The sequence below is a fragment of the Serinus canaria genome, chromosome 2 (assembly GCF_022539315.1).
Source record: "Serinus canaria isolate serCan28SL12 chromosome 2, serCan2020, whole genome shotgun sequence".
Lineage (NCBI taxonomy): Eukaryota > Metazoa > Chordata > Aves > Passeriformes > Fringillidae > Serinus > Serinus canaria.
The window spans coordinates 99,436,993-99,452,391 of record NC_066315.1 but is presented as its reverse complement, the minus strand read 5'-3'; the positions used below and the strand labels follow the sequence as shown (position 1 = coordinate 99,452,391).

General features: G+C 43.4%; 1 protein-coding gene across 7 annotated transcripts in view; it reads right to left on the bottom strand.

Annotated features, from left to right (window-relative positions):
* Nucleotides 1–15,286, bottom strand: part of MPPE1 (metallophosphoesterase 1) — a 30,004-nt gene extending 14,718 nt beyond the window's left edge. For 2 of the 7 annotated variants that reach the window (XM_050970483.1, XM_050970482.1), the window contains exons 1-2: nucleotides 3,198–3,873; nucleotides 1,256–1,346 (exon numbers count right to left, since the gene is read on the bottom strand). The gene's annotated coding sequence lies outside the window, so the exon portion shown is untranslated. The other 5 variants (XM_050970486.1, XM_018908666.3, XM_030232110.2 and 2 more) reach the window with 5 other exon arrangements.
* Between the last annotated feature and the right edge of the window lie 113 nt (nucleotides 15,287–15,399).

Here is a 15,399-nt window from a genome sequence, read left to right as displayed (position 1 = left end):
GTTATTCTGTGACTCAGTGTCTGAAAACCAAAGGCTGGTGCAGCAAACATTATTACTAAGAGATCTGCACAGATACATCTTACTAGAATAAATACCAGCACTAAATACAGCCACGCACTCCCACCTCTGATTACAACAACGGATCCGTTTCAGAAAAAGAGAAAACAGCAAACATTTTATCACAAACAAATGCAAGGAGGAATCCTAGATTACAAAATGCCATTTTTACACAACCAGTTTTCAAAAATGAAAAAAACATTTGAGATACTGCTGGTTGAAGGAAAAGAAATAGCCTGAAGCAGCCTCTGGATCAGAAATAAAATGCATTCTCTCTGCTGGGCATACTGGAAGGAACATCATCAGAATTAACTGTACCATTACCTAAATATCTACTGCAACAGGCTTCTTTCTCTGCAGAAACATCCTTGTGAGAAGCTACTCCTCCCTCTGGGGTTTGACTTCGTTTTCTAGAAACAGCACTAGTTTTCCAAGAAACCTTTTTACATTCCAGTTGCTCAATTCTTTGCCTCTGCTCTTGAAGATTATGCTCTAGCTCATTAATTTTAATCTGTTGAGAAAATCTTTTTTAAATGCATAGAAAAAATGCAGTTCAACTGAATAAAACTGGAAACATAACCAAATGCAAACTAAGAGCTTTCAGTTGCTGATTTAAAAACTACATTCACCCAAATGGTCTGAAAGGAAAAAAAAACCAAGCAGATATGAAGAAATTAGACTGGTGAGCTGCAATGCTTGATCCATGCCTGAAGAGGCAATATCCTCTTGAAGCTTCTGGAACTGCTCTTGAGCACACAACCCTACCTTCACTCCAGTTATGATGCCAGACTCTGCACAGAAGGGCCACAGACCTTGCTATCCAAAAGAACACTCTTTGTCTTCATCTGGTTTGCCTTCTGCTGAACTTCTGAGAAAAATCAGCTCATGACACATGCAGAAAAAACACCAGGGCTGGTGCAAAAGAGGTCACAAGGTGCATATACAATTGGAAGGAGGGGTAGGTGGATGAATAAAGAAAAATCCAAGGGAAGGGAAGACAACTTTCTGCTACAGACACACCAGTGACAGAGTTCACTTTTAAAGGGAACTACAGGCTACCCTCCAGTATCTCTGTCATAGGAAATGAAGTATAAAAAGAAAAGCATGGTTCCATTTCACAAATGTAAGAATTACTTTTCAGTCTCCCTAAAATCTTATGTTTGGCTGTTTGATATCAGCTCCAACAAATTCTACTTACAGTGAGATTTTTAATTGCTTCACTTTGCTCCTTGTTTGTTTTGGTTTCTTTAACATAACGCTTCTGTAGCTCATTATACAGCTGAAGTAGTCTAAAATAGAAATGCATAAATTGCTGTAAAACATGAAAGACAACAAAATGCGGCATCATTTATGGTAAAAGTATTAGAGATGCCCCACAGAGATCACTTGGCCTGTAGCTGTGCTGCAGAGACTCGTAATAGAAATATTCAAGATGGCAGTGAATGAAATGTGACTGTCAACACAGAAAGAGAAAGCACCAAAAAATAACAGCAAAGCAAGTTAAAAGAATGGTCTGTATGGATGGCAAAGAATCCTTTTTACTCAGCCAGACTGAGGATCCCGTTGTTTTTGTCCAGCACACATGGCCACACTCCGATTAAAGCTCAGTGCAAATGACTCTTTGAGGGAAGACAGCAGCAACAGGAGGCTGGCAGTGACTGTGCAGCATGTCATACACAGCATTCCTCTCCCCATTAGCACAACAGGAATAGCAAAAGGACACTCTTAAAGCATTTTAAAAAGTTTTTCCAGCACCAATCAAGAACCCATGATGAGGACACATGAGGCAGTTCCCAGCTCTCTGTGTTGCACAAAACATCTCATTGCTTCCAAGTGTGTGGGTGCGAGGATATGAGTGAATGAAATCTATGTGAAAGTGAGTGGGTAAAATAAATGTCAAATAAACAGATTAGGTTTGTTAGCTTTCCCTCTGATATTATTTTGCATCGTGTTCTGCTGTACTAATTTCCTACCATATTTCATAGCATTCAGCCAACATACACGAGGCCCACAATTTAGCTGATGGACATGAGCAGACATTTTTCCTATTTTTTTTTAGGAACTACAGTAAGAGCTGCCATTCATAGTAAGTCATGACTGCACACCACAAGAAGGGTGAGCAATACTGTAGCACAGCACAGCTTTGTGAAAGAACACACAAATGCTAGAAAAAAAAGCTAGGTCAGGTTATCTACGTGCAACCTGCTGTACAAGGCAGGTACAGCACTCAATTCAAAGACTAACTTGGACTTCTTCTACATGAGCACCTAACTAGGAACTCAATTTGAGCCCAGAGCCAGTCACCCAGCCCTCCTATGTAACTTCACAGCTTGCAAAGAGAGCCCGGCACACTGCAAAGATATTTAAAAAAAAAAAAAAGGAAATGGGTCTTCTACAGCCACCTAAAAACACTAAAATCAGGGCACTTGGCCAAAGAGCAACAGAGATCTGTGTAAGATCCACATTTATGTAAGTGGACAAAAAGCAGCCTTTGAAGGGGTGAGCAGCCTAAAATTTTACAATTTAACAATCAAGTCATAGAGGGATGGAGCAATATTCTACATAGCTTGCCTAGTTGTTTAAATGTTCCAGTATATTTTTTCTTAAAGACGAAATTGTAGCTTTTACACCAGAAAAGCAGTTGCAAGGGTTTAATTCTATCACTTATTGGCAAATTACAGTAAGTAGTGGCTCAACTCTAAAATTATTAGACTGAAAAGTAGAATTGCTTCTCTAGCTTATTTCAAAATGAGCCTATAAATTTTATATACATGAAACAGTGAGCAACATAAAATGAGCTGAGAAAGGTTCCACAAAATAAAAATGAAACCACAAAATTCTAAATTTAAAAAATCTACAAAAAAGATCATATGAGTGCACACAGACACACAAAGGAGGTTCCTAGGTCATTGAATTCTTCTCAGTGAGCTACCCGAGAAAGAAATCCATTTTGTTCTTTGCTTGGTGCTCTTTTCAAATCAAGATTTTGTAATTACTTTTAAAATGTGAATGATTTCCCATTGTTTCAAAGGCTGAAAGCCACTTGCATAACTTTAAAAAAATCAACTGACTTAACCATGAACATTTTCTACACTACAGAGAAGAATATTTCTGTGAAGAAGCAGCTTCCAGGAACTCACCTGACACTGTCACTCTCTAGAACCAGATCCTTGCTGTCTCCACCCTTATGCCATAAATGGGTTTCTGTTTGAACCTGAACACTTAATTGAAACAAATACAACAGCTTCATAAAATCATATTTCACCAATTTCATTTAATTAAACAAAGCAACTAAAAAAGGCCAAGTGACTTTCCAGTTTGATTTTATGGTAGAGGTTTCCAGGCAGATCACAAACTTAAGATCACCAAAACTTAAGCCTTGGAAGATTTTTGTGAACTGATGTGTAAATTCTGGCAGGACACTCTCCAAACCACTAGCACTACAGTTTTCCAGGTCCTTAGGTTCTAAATCTTTTAAACAGCATGGATGCTACTCAATTTATCCTTATCTTACTACTTTTTGATGTAAAAAAGTGTAAAAGCCTTTGTAGTTTGACAGAGAGAGAGTACTGGCTAAGCAGGAGTATTACTTTTTGATATTAAAACTGTTTCTTTCACTACAATAAATTTTGTACAAGATGCCCTAGATGTCCTTTGTTCCTCTACAGACCCCAGCATTTTCCAACCCACCATCCTGTTCACAGATGGCTCCTCAAAATACACAGAGCAGATAATTCCTAACTCATCTTAAGTACATGCCAACAAAAGTCCTGAAACCCTGCACTTCTTTTGATGCAAAAGAGAAATGTTTGACAATTCTTACTCTCTGCTTGTGCCACAGACATGCATTAACTGCTGCAGATGCAGTTGTTCTTGGATCTGACCCAGATTCCTTTCTAGCTCCTTATTTTTTAAGTGTAGTTTTTTCACCTTCTTGACTAACTGCTCATTTTCATCAGTGAGCTGAAAAGGAAGAGAATTAAAAAACGAAAAATCAAGGAACGCTTTCAAATCAAAAGTTAATTAAGCTGGTAACAAATTAAAACCCTCTCCCAAAAACTTTATTACATTTTTTCTAAACCATAGAAACATCTAAAAGGAAAATGGAAGGAAAAACAACTGGCTTCAAATTTTATGAACATTTGACTACAACAAAGCTCCTTTAACAGGTATCTATTAAAGGTGTCTAACATAACTTCATAATTCATTAAGGAACATAGGCAACTGGTTCTGCATGTAAAATTGATCACAGAGGGACAAAGCACTCAAGTTATACTCCTAAACTAACAACACCAGCTCTGCAACTAAGCTGGTGTTTATTTTTTATTTAACCTCACCAGAGACAAAAAGACAGCCACACTGGCTGAACTTCTTGCATCCAAGTCTGCTGGACCTTGCCCAGCAGTATAGAGTCTCATATATATATATATATATATATATATATTATTTATATATATATATAATATATATATAATGTGTATATATATAATATATATATGAGGCAACATATAGCTATATGCATTTTGTATATGTAATTACATATATATATATTAATGCATATATAAAATATATGTGTGTGTATATAGTGTATATATAACATTAAAAGCTATATATAAGGCAATATACTATACATACATAATACATATAACTATGTATTTATAGTTATATATATAACATACATAACTATAGTGTATGCATATATATAACATTTATATGTATATATATATAAATTATTGCCTGTAATATATACAATTATTGTATATATCATATTTAAAGCTATATATAAGGCAATATATTATACATTTGTAATACATATAACTGTATTTACAGTTATATATATAACATAAATAACTACAGGTTACACATATAGAGAGCATTTATGTGGGCATGTGTGTATATATATGTATGTACATATATAGAACTATTATTTATATACACACAAGCATATATAAGTGTAATGCCTTATCCTACAGGGTACCGAGTACACCCGAAGCCCTGGGCCAGCACCGAGCCCCGCGCTGCGCTCCCAGCCTGAGCTCGGCGCCGAGGACAAACCCGGCCCGGCCGAGCCTCCCGCGCCCTCCGGGGCCGGGGCTCCCGGGATCAAGGGCCGCACTCACTTGGAGGCACCTGTGTACGACGGGCAGGGCCATGGCGAGCGCCGGGGCAGCGGGCGGGATAGGCCGGGACGGGCACCGGGATAGGCCGAGATAGGCCGCCGAGGCAGGCCGGGGTGGGCAGGATGAGCCCCAGGATAGGCCGGGATAGACCGGGATGGGCGGGATGAGCCCCAGGATAGGCGGGGAAGTGGCCGGGATAGGCCGGGATAGGCCGGGATGGGCGGGATGAGCCCCGGGACAGGCCGGGATAGGCCGCCGGAGCAGGCCGGGATGGGCGGGATGAGCGGGATGAGCCCCGGGATAGGCCGCGAGCCGGGACGTCAGAGCCGAGCGCCCGGCGCGGGAGCGGAGCGGAGCTTCTGCCTAGCCCGGGGTGGCCGGGCCTGCTCCGGCACCGGCTGCGGCCGCGGGGGAAACAGCCCAGGACCTTTCCTGTCCTGGGCTGTCATTAGTGTTATTCGCAGGTTCAGTTGGTGCGTGTCATACTCAGGTGGCCTGCGCAGGGCCAGGAGCTGGGCTCCGTGTTCCTGCTGGGTCCCTTCCACCTCAGCAGATTCTCTGACTTACTGTGACGGACAGGCACCGACCGGGGGATATTGAGAACTCAGCCGGCCGCAGATGGCACGGATACACCAACACACGCCAAGTGAGGGATATCTGCAAAAGCAGGTTGTGCATCTCGCCCCATCCCAACGGGTAGAGGCTGTCCCGGTGACATCCCCCTGTCAGGAGATAGCAGCGTGCCTGGTAATGCTGCTGCCCCTCGGGGAGCAGGGGCTGTGTCCTTGGTGCTGGGGTGCTTGCTGTTGCTGCTTCTTGCTGGGCTTTGCCTTTTGTGTATAAATATCTAAAGGGAGAGTGGCCGAGAGGATGGAGCCAGGCACCCCTCGGTGGTGCCAAGCAATAGGACAAGAGTCAATGGGCACAAACTGACCTGCAGGAAGTTCCTCTAGGGTATGAGGAAGAACTTCTTTACTGTGGGGTGGCCAAAGACTGGAACAGGTCACCCAGAGAGATGTGGAGTCTCCTTCACAGGAGATATTTGAGAACCATCTGGACACAATCCTGTCCATGTGATCTGAATGGCCCTGCTTGAGCAGGGAGGTTGGACCAAATGATCCACAGTGGTCCCTTCCAACCTAACCCAGTCTGTGATTTTTTGATTCAGGTTTTTTATTTTTCTGTTTGTTTTTTTTTTTTTTGGCAGACCAGGCTGCAGGGTACACAGGCAGGACAAAAGCATTCCACCCTCAGGACTGGACCTTACAGACACCATACCAACAGCACACACTCACCAGCCACAGGAAGAGCAGCTATCACAGCAAGACTGACCCAAAGCAATGACTATTGCCTGCTGCTCTTCCAAGCCTTTGTCAGTGGCAGTTTAAAACTTTTTTTGTTCCTCTCTCATTTGCTAGGTCTCAAATCTGGTTCTTCTATTGTTCCCTGCATCTCCTGTCTTTGTACAAAATCTCATTTCTCTCATCTCTCTCATTTCTTAAAGCACATCACACTTCCTTTTTTTTCTTCTTCTTTTTTTTTAGGTTTTTGGGGGTTTTTTTGTTGTGTTTTTTTTTTTGTTTGATGTTGCCAGATGCCACCTGCCCCTCCATCTTGACCACGGAGCCCACCTGATTGCAATGCTTGGCAAATTTTGCATAGAACCAGTCACAAAATTGTAGAATGCTAAGGGTTGAAAGGGACCTTTGAAGATCCTCTAGTTCCAAACCTGCTGCCCTGAGGGATACCTCCCACCAGACCAGGTTGCTATCCAACCTGGCCTTGAACACTGGCCAGGGCTGGGGTACACACAAACCTCCCTGGATAACCTATTCCAGTGCCTCACCACTCTCAGTAAAGAACTTCTTCCTAGTATCCAGCCTAAATTTCCCTTTTCCATCTGTACTCATTATTCCTTGTCCTATCACTGCTGTTCCTGACAGAGTCCCTCTCTAGCTTCCCTGTAGGACCCCTGGATACTGGTAGCTTGCTGTGAGGCCTGAAGAGCCCCAGCTTTCTCAGCTTGCTGTGCCTGGGAAGAGGGTGTGGACGTGACAGGAGCTCATCACTGCCTGCTTGTGAGTCAACAGTTCACTGAAAACATGGCAGGAGACAGGTCAGGCTGGGCTGCGAGCAGGAACTGGAACTGTAATCAGATTAAGGGAAGTGTCACATACCTCTGGCTCCAGGGCACAACCTGGCATCTCTCCTTCTCCACTCTCAACCCAGTCACCCATCCAGTCATCTTCTTGAACTTCACACAGGGGTCACAGTGAAAGGTGGAAGCCTTGTGTATATTCAGCTCAGGTTTTGCTGTGCTGAGCTGAATGTTCGCAAGATCCCAGCTCTGAGGCTATCAGCAGCCAGAGAGTCCATGTGAGGGAAGGACTTCCTGTGGTGTTACCTGCTGCCAGGAATCCTGCCTGTGAAGACTTCTGCATTGGTTCCATAGAAGCAGCCACCCAACACTGCTAACTGCTGGAGCCTGTGACAAATCACCTTGACTCCAATTGCCTGGCATTAAAATTGCTACTTCAATCAGCAACTGACATGGAATGAACTAGCAATGGACAGTTCATGCTGTAGAAACCACAGGGTGACTTCTTGGTAAAAGGACAGCTGGATGTAGCTAGCTACAGTTAACTAGAAGCAAAGAAAAAATAAACTTGGGAGGGGTAGTAGCAGCCAGCAATGCCATGGAGGTATAGGAAAAGGGAAATCCCATTTTTAGATGAAGTAGCAATAACCTGAGATGCAGTTACTCAGTTTTATTCTGGTTTATCCAACACAAACAGCGTCTCAGGTGAGGAGACTGTAAAACAGGAATAAAAACTACATACAGAAGAAAATACAGCATATCAGGAGGTGCAGAAATCAGAATAATTTTAACTGACTTTGGTTATTGTAAAGGACAGCAGTAATTGTTTCCTGTGTCTTCCAGAGGAAAATGAGCACAAATAAAGTTACTGTCTAATAGAGTAGACATCTCTCATCCCTTCAACTGGATGAGAGGGAAAATTTCTTGATATCAAAGAGAAAAATTCACATAGTTCTTCCTCAATATACGATTTAATAAACACATCAGAGAATGATCAGGTATGACTTTGAATACAGGTACACCTAATATGCACGTCACAATGACAAGAGCAAGTAGACAAAAAATCCCTTCCAGGCCACCATTTAAATGAATCTATGTTATTGATTTAGAAGAAAACACACTCTGATATAATAGAGATCATGATATTTCACAAAACTTTCTAAAATTACTTCAGAAAGTCTTTTTCCAGTGACAAAGAGAAGCTGAAGTGTCAGAGTGCAATGCAGAGAGAACAGCACAGTGGAATCCTAGAAAGATGTGGAGTCTACCTCACAGGAGATATTTGAGAACCATCTGGACACAATCCTGTGTGGTGTGCTCTGGGATGACCCTGGCTGAGCATTGAGGTTGGAGATGACCCACTGCGATCCCTTCCAACCCGACCCATTCTGTGATTCTCATGTGTGAAACCTGCAGGCCCAGTTTCCCCAGCTCTTCCAGCAACACAATAACCAGTTGGGTACACTGCTGCTCTCCTGCTTACCCAGGAGTTGACAATGCAGCTGTGCACAGTCTTTAAGAACCAAGTGTTTTCAAAACTCAGAAACTGCTATCAGTAGTACACCAAAAAGTTGGGAAATAGACCAACAAAGCTAAAATGGAAAGAATTCCTGATTTCTGACCTAGAAAGTAAGCCATGCAACCCCCTTCTTTCCCAGTTTTCCATGCTTAGCAGGGGAATTGATGACAGACAGAGGAAGCAGACAACAGCCAGGTTTCTCAACTTATGCAGCTAGACCTGTAAGGAGTTAGATAGATGCAGATTTTGTCGAACAAGCATTGATCCATCCAAATGACACCAAAAAAAAACCCTACTTGTGTCTTGCAACTTCTGGAAAAAGCTACAGCTGAAGTTCTTGTTGGTTTAAACACTATGATCAAACATCTTCAAAACCACCATTGATTTTGAGAGGCTCCAAAATAAGCATCCATTCTTCCAAATTAAAGATACTCCATCAATTTGTAAAATTGGCCCAAGGCTGGTGTGTAGCACTGGACGTCAGATTTTGAAAATCAAAAAGCTAATATTAGCCTATGTGTATACAAAATACCCCATTGTTTATACTAATGATAAAAGACTTATGTGCACTTGATTAGAAATTTGTTAATTTTCCAAAGATCCTAGCAATACATTATTTTAAAAAACTTCTCAGTGGAAGTGAATGTATGAAATGCCACTAAGACACTTTCCACTGTAAACAATGATAGCAGACACATTTCCTTACACTATTATTCAGCTCATTTATTGAACACAATCTTTTCCTTGCATTTTTGTTTTAATGTAGTTTGGTATGAACAAAGACACATTTCATACTAGCTTACATAAATGAAAATGTCATTGATTGCAGTGGTGCTGAGTCCCCTACTTGCTGCCAAACAGCAAAAATGTGACCCATTTCACTCTTTTTCAGCTCCATGTGTACCAAAATCATTGATTTGTCAGAAAATATATAGGCATGGGATTATACAACCCTACAATATGATGCAACCCTACAGTAACTCCCAAGTGTAGCCTTTTTCTACATGGATTAAAGGTGACTATGGGTCCTTTCAACCCCCAGAGAAAGCTACCGTCCTCATCTGATTTTCCAGGAATTAAATTATTGCTATGAAAATCTACATGGCTTTGTAAATCAGGTACAAATTTCACCTGCCCCAAATTAATCTTTTTTATTCCATCCACCCACTGTGTCAGCAGTGACGTCTTCCTCAGTCCCTTTCAGGCTGGAAGATGGCAAGACTAAACGTGATTTTTCTGCTTGGTGTGTTCTGTGGCACAATTGGGGCTGTCAGTCTCACAGCCAAATACCAGTTGAAAAATCATGGAACATCCTTGAACAAAATGGCCAACATGGGAAAAAGGCCCTTTCCACATCTTGTTTAGATCTTTGGTCACAGAGTAATGATCCCATTCGTGTTCAGGAACCTCCCCTGAAACAGGGAGAAGCAGTCTGGCTTTCCCAAGCCTCAGAATGACCACTTTGGCTAAAAGCAAAAGTTCAGAGTTCAGTTCATAAACATTTCCTGCATATCAAGAGAAAAGGCACCAAGACATGATTGGATTTATGGTGACCATTTGCAGAACTGGAAACAAGAAAATACTTTCTCATAATATATAAGAAAGTCAATTTAATCTTAAAGGCAGCAAAACCAGAGGCAATATTTATAAAACCAAATTAGGCTATAGGCATCCCTGTCACAGCATGCTGACAGAAGTTCTGTATTCCCTTCAGTGACAGGAATATCAAGTTATAATACTAGATTGTTTTCAGTGGATAATGTTCAGTGTTTTCAGTGGATCAAAATACAATACCAACATGCATGTGGCAGTCTGCTGCTTCTCCCTTCAAAGCCAGGGAAAAATACCTTTTTATTTTATACTCACAAATGTGGTCTAGGGAAAAGAGAAACAGCTTAGGGCTGTATTACCTTGTCACAGAACCCCCTACAGAGAAGAAAAACATCTCTCATTGTAGAATCAAAGGCACTCACACCTCAGGAAAGTTCTTGCAGCCACACCTCCTGGAAGAGAAAATTTCCCAGGATGACAATCAGTCTGAAAACTCCAGAAAAAAACTGAAGGATGTCATTTTACCAGTAGAGCTATCTGTTGGACGTTGAAGTGAAAAAAATTTCTTTGTTATAACCTACTACCTTTAGGGTAGATCTAAAGGGAGAGCCTTGCACCGTATGTTTAAGACAGTTTCTTAGTTTATGGCAGGAGGGAAAACATGGACCGTGTCTAAGCAGTGATCCCTGAGCCTTCTAGACATAAAGAAGAAAGACGGTCAGAGTATGGCTCTGCGTGGTAGAAAGGGAGCACAAGAAATATCTCCTACACCATTCAGAACAGTGCATTAATCAAGCGTTGTGCCATAAATAACTCATTAGCGAGCATTATGAAAAACAGTGCCAGTGTTAGGAGTTCCTGATTGTCTCTAACTGAGCAGGAGTGGAATCAGCACAGCTCTTCTGGAGAGTCCAGCAAGAAGTAAGAGCATGTCCTTACTATCTAACTTCCCTTCTTGTAGGCAAAAGGAAAATCTGGGCCAAACAACCTCTTTCATCAGGTGTAAAATCTCCCATTGCAACATTAGGATTACATTAAACTACAACGTTGCAGCAGTTTGCACAAACAAAAAGCTGCTCGGCTGGGTTACCGCGTAAAAGCAGGCTCAAACTACATGCTTTGTGATATTCCTGATAAAAGCTCTGGGGAAAAGGACTAGAGATGGTAAACAACAATTTTATATGACTAATCCAGTATAATTCTATGCTGGGTAAAAAAGCCATCTACATGGATTCCCACTGAAGTGCACTTTAATAACAGTGCAGCAAGCCTCTGGCTGTCACACTGAGGAAACGCTCTTTCGCACTCAGGCTAACAATTGCAAAAGATTTCTTCCTTTTTCTTTTTTTTCGCCTCTCTGTTTTTACTAAAGCTGTTATACGCTTGTCCTCCCATTTTATTCCCTGTTAGGAGAGCATCCATCAAACCCATGAAGTGACAAAGATCCATCAAACCCGTGAAGTGACAAAGATCCACACTGGAAGTCATCCGAGGATTCCATGTCGACGGCCGGGTAGCTACAGCGAGGTCACCCTCTCTCTGCAAAACTACCTCACTGCAGTCTGCAATTACTGTCGGAGTAGAGAACGGCAAGCTGTCCGCTGAGGCAGAATTAAACCAATTCCAGCTGCGGCAGCTTCCCCCCCGAGTGACGCTGGGTTTCGCTCCAGCAGACGGCGGTGGGGACCCCTGTGTGGCACACAGAGCGGCCGCGCGATGGACGCTGCCAGCGGCTTAGGGCAGGAAGGGAAGGAGACTGCCACCCCCAGCTGAGCCACACCTAAGTCAATTAGGGCTTCACACCCCCGGAGAGAAGGAAATCCGCGACTAGACTCCCTTTTCTCCTCTGAGGTCAGAGAGAAGAGGTTTTCCCCTCCACTGAGCATTCATTGTCTCAGGGAAGGAAGTCTGACATCCACACAAATCTGCCTGGGGCTCAGGAGGATTGAGGCAGACAAAACACCCAAGAAACACTTGTATTTCAGGTTCATCAGGATGGGCCTATTCCAAGTGGATGAGATTAAACACGTGGCGTGTGTGTAGGTTACGAAAGGCATGTGAGAGGAACTGGCTGGTGTTTGGGGTTATGAAAGATCAGAGGTTATGAAAGACCTTGGCAGTTATGAAAGATGAGCCAAGAGTCTGATCCAGCAAGGCAGAGAGCAGCCTCAACCATCTCGGAGGTGAATGGATAGTCAAAATCAGCCAGCAGCTCACATGAGGAAGCTCACACTGCCTGGGCAGGTCTAGGCTAAGGAAGGTTTGAAAAAATCATGGACTAGGAGAATGATAAAGGGAAATATTACCATTTAAAGGCCTTAGAGACAGCTGTATTTTTTGCGAAGTATCTTGGAAGGTCTTAAAATACTAGCTGCAGTTACTGATTTTCTAAGTATTCTTTACTGGCCTTCAAGTTCTGTTTTAAATCTACCTGCACAAGTCACATAGCTGCAGTGAATCTGTAAAAAACAATGTCTCATTCAGGTATTTTAACCTCTCCAGTTCAGCCTCTGGTGACCCTATTATTAATATTTTACCACCAGAATGAAGAGAAGGCTGGTAAAATTCTACTGTTCAAATGCTTATTTTCCAGACATCACTTAGAAAGAGGACCTACTCCTGCTAAGAAAAATATTGAGGAGAGCACTTCCCCCTCTTTGTAACAGTACTTCTCTGCGATGTTGTGTGTAACTTTCTGTAGATACCTTCAGTGGGGTTACTTGTGTATCCTGCCTACTGCATTGTAATTCACACTGCCTGCTTTTAAAACATGCCTTAAACAGCCTTCCAAATGCCCCTGTGGCAGCCTAATAACAACAAATCTCCAGGTATTGAGGCAGACCCAAGGGATACGAGAAGAAACCATCTGCACTACATCAGAATAGGATCTGGCCTGTTTCAGAAATAGGTATAGACTTTTACTCTTGGTAAATTCAATAACTAAAACTTTGTAGTTCAAGGAAAAACACAGAAAACACTTCTATCATGGTCTGAGATGCTTCCTAGAATGCAAAGCCATGATTAACTGTAAATTTTCTTTTTTCACCAAAGTTAAAGCTGTCTATACTACATCTCAGCAGTCCACAAATCTCACCAGGAAATATGTTTACCCATCTGGCCCTGCACAGAAACTCTCTAGGGAAGGTCCTGAAGATGCCTCATGCTAAGGCAGCAGTAAAAAGCACAGATTTCCAGAACCTAGAGGAAACTCAGATTAAAGAAGGATCCAGATCAATTCTGTTCTATACTAGGCCAAATTACACTGTATGTTTGTAGGATTATTGCACTTCTGGAAACTCATCTAACATAAGAACAAAATAAATATGCATTTGGAGGAAACAAGTCAAAACAGCAGAAAAACTGACAAACATTTGGTGAGGATTTATTCAAGAAAATTTCATCATTTCATGCTTTAATCATACTTTTACACTATGTGCTGTGTTAATTCACCTCAGAGTTTATTATCTTTTTTTTTTTATGATTCAAAATGGGGACTAAAAAAATAGTTCATCAAGTAGACTGACAGCCTTGTGGTTTTTGTGGCATGCACTGCTGGGGTGCAGCTTAGAAATTTAAAGAATGAAGTTGAATTCTTGTGCTACAATCCAAGAAGTTCAGTCCCTTACTTTAGAAGGAAAAGGCCCAAGTGTTTAATTTTAAAAAGTGTACGTTATTTTTGTGAACTGCCAAGGCAAGAGTGTCCCTCGCATCCCAAAGTCATCTGTGTCCTGCAAAATAAACAGCAAAAGAAAATAGGGCTAGATTTAGGGTTACATTAAGTAGAATACCCAGGTCAATTTAATTTGGCCTAGTCTCTAGGAAATTAATTTTGTGCTCAGAGATAGCAAATGGTGGTGTTATGCAATTTTCTTCATGCAAATGTGTTCACTACTAAACCATCTCTATTCTAGCCCTGAAAATGAAACTCTCAACCACAAAGCAGGTGCTGAAAGACAATAACAAATTTCATACACTCTGTGTACCTAATGCCTCTTTCAAAAAGCTACGCTGATGCACTCAGTCCCTGGGCTCTCTTTTTTCCCATTCAATGCCAAGTGTGCATCAGAGCAAGTCATTTGGAAAAGCCTCACTCTGACAGATAAAGTGTGTGTTCCCAACACTCACTCGGTGTTTTAAGCACAACAGTCTGGCTGCTCTATTGCATAAGCACGCACTCATCCTGGGCTGCCCTCCTTCTAAGAGGCAGATCCAGAATCACTCAGCTCTGCTCCCTGCTCTGCCGGCATGGCAATTTGGCTTATACGGATTCTGGAACAGCGGGTTCTGAATTCTCTTCTTCTCATCCTTGACAAATCCAAAATGACGCCCGAAGACAAGGGAAAAACAGAAAGAGCCATGTATTTCTTGCCACACACTTGAACATCCAAGCACTAACAAGCTGAACTCCCGAGGCCGCTTTTCACACTTTTCCCATTCGTTCCGGAGACGGCCAATGCCAAAGCCGCCAGCTTTTTCCCCAAAGCCCCGGTAACGCCGATAGCTGGCGAGGTGCCTCTGGGGACACGGGGGCAGCGGAGCCCGGAGGGGCTGCTGGGCCTGGGAGCGCGGCTGCTCCTCCTTCTCCGGGGGAAACAGGAGCGCCCCAGCCCAGCCTGGCGATCCCGGCGCCATGTCAGGAGGGGCGGCCGGGGCACGGCGATGGCGGCGCAGCCTGCCCTCCGCATCCTGTATCCCGCATCCGGCATCCCGCATCCTGCCCTCCGCATCCCGCATCCAGCGCACCCTGCCCTCCTCATCCCCCCTGCGAACCCTGCCCTCTCGGCGCGGCCCCGGCGCTGCTCTCCGCGGTACCCCCGCCTCTCCCGGCCCTCCTCCGCCCCCGGGGCTCACCTAAAGTCAGCGCCCAGCAGCCAGCCCGCCTTCCCCATTGACCGCGGCGGCCGCCTCTCTCCGCCCCGCTGCGCTGGGCGGGGCGCGGCGGGGCGCGCAGTGACAGCGCCGGGCGGTGTGTGCGCCCAGGGCATCCTCCTCGGCGGGCGCTCCTGGGCGGGGAGCCGGGCCCCCCGCGCCCCCCGGCCCCGCTCCGGGCAGCG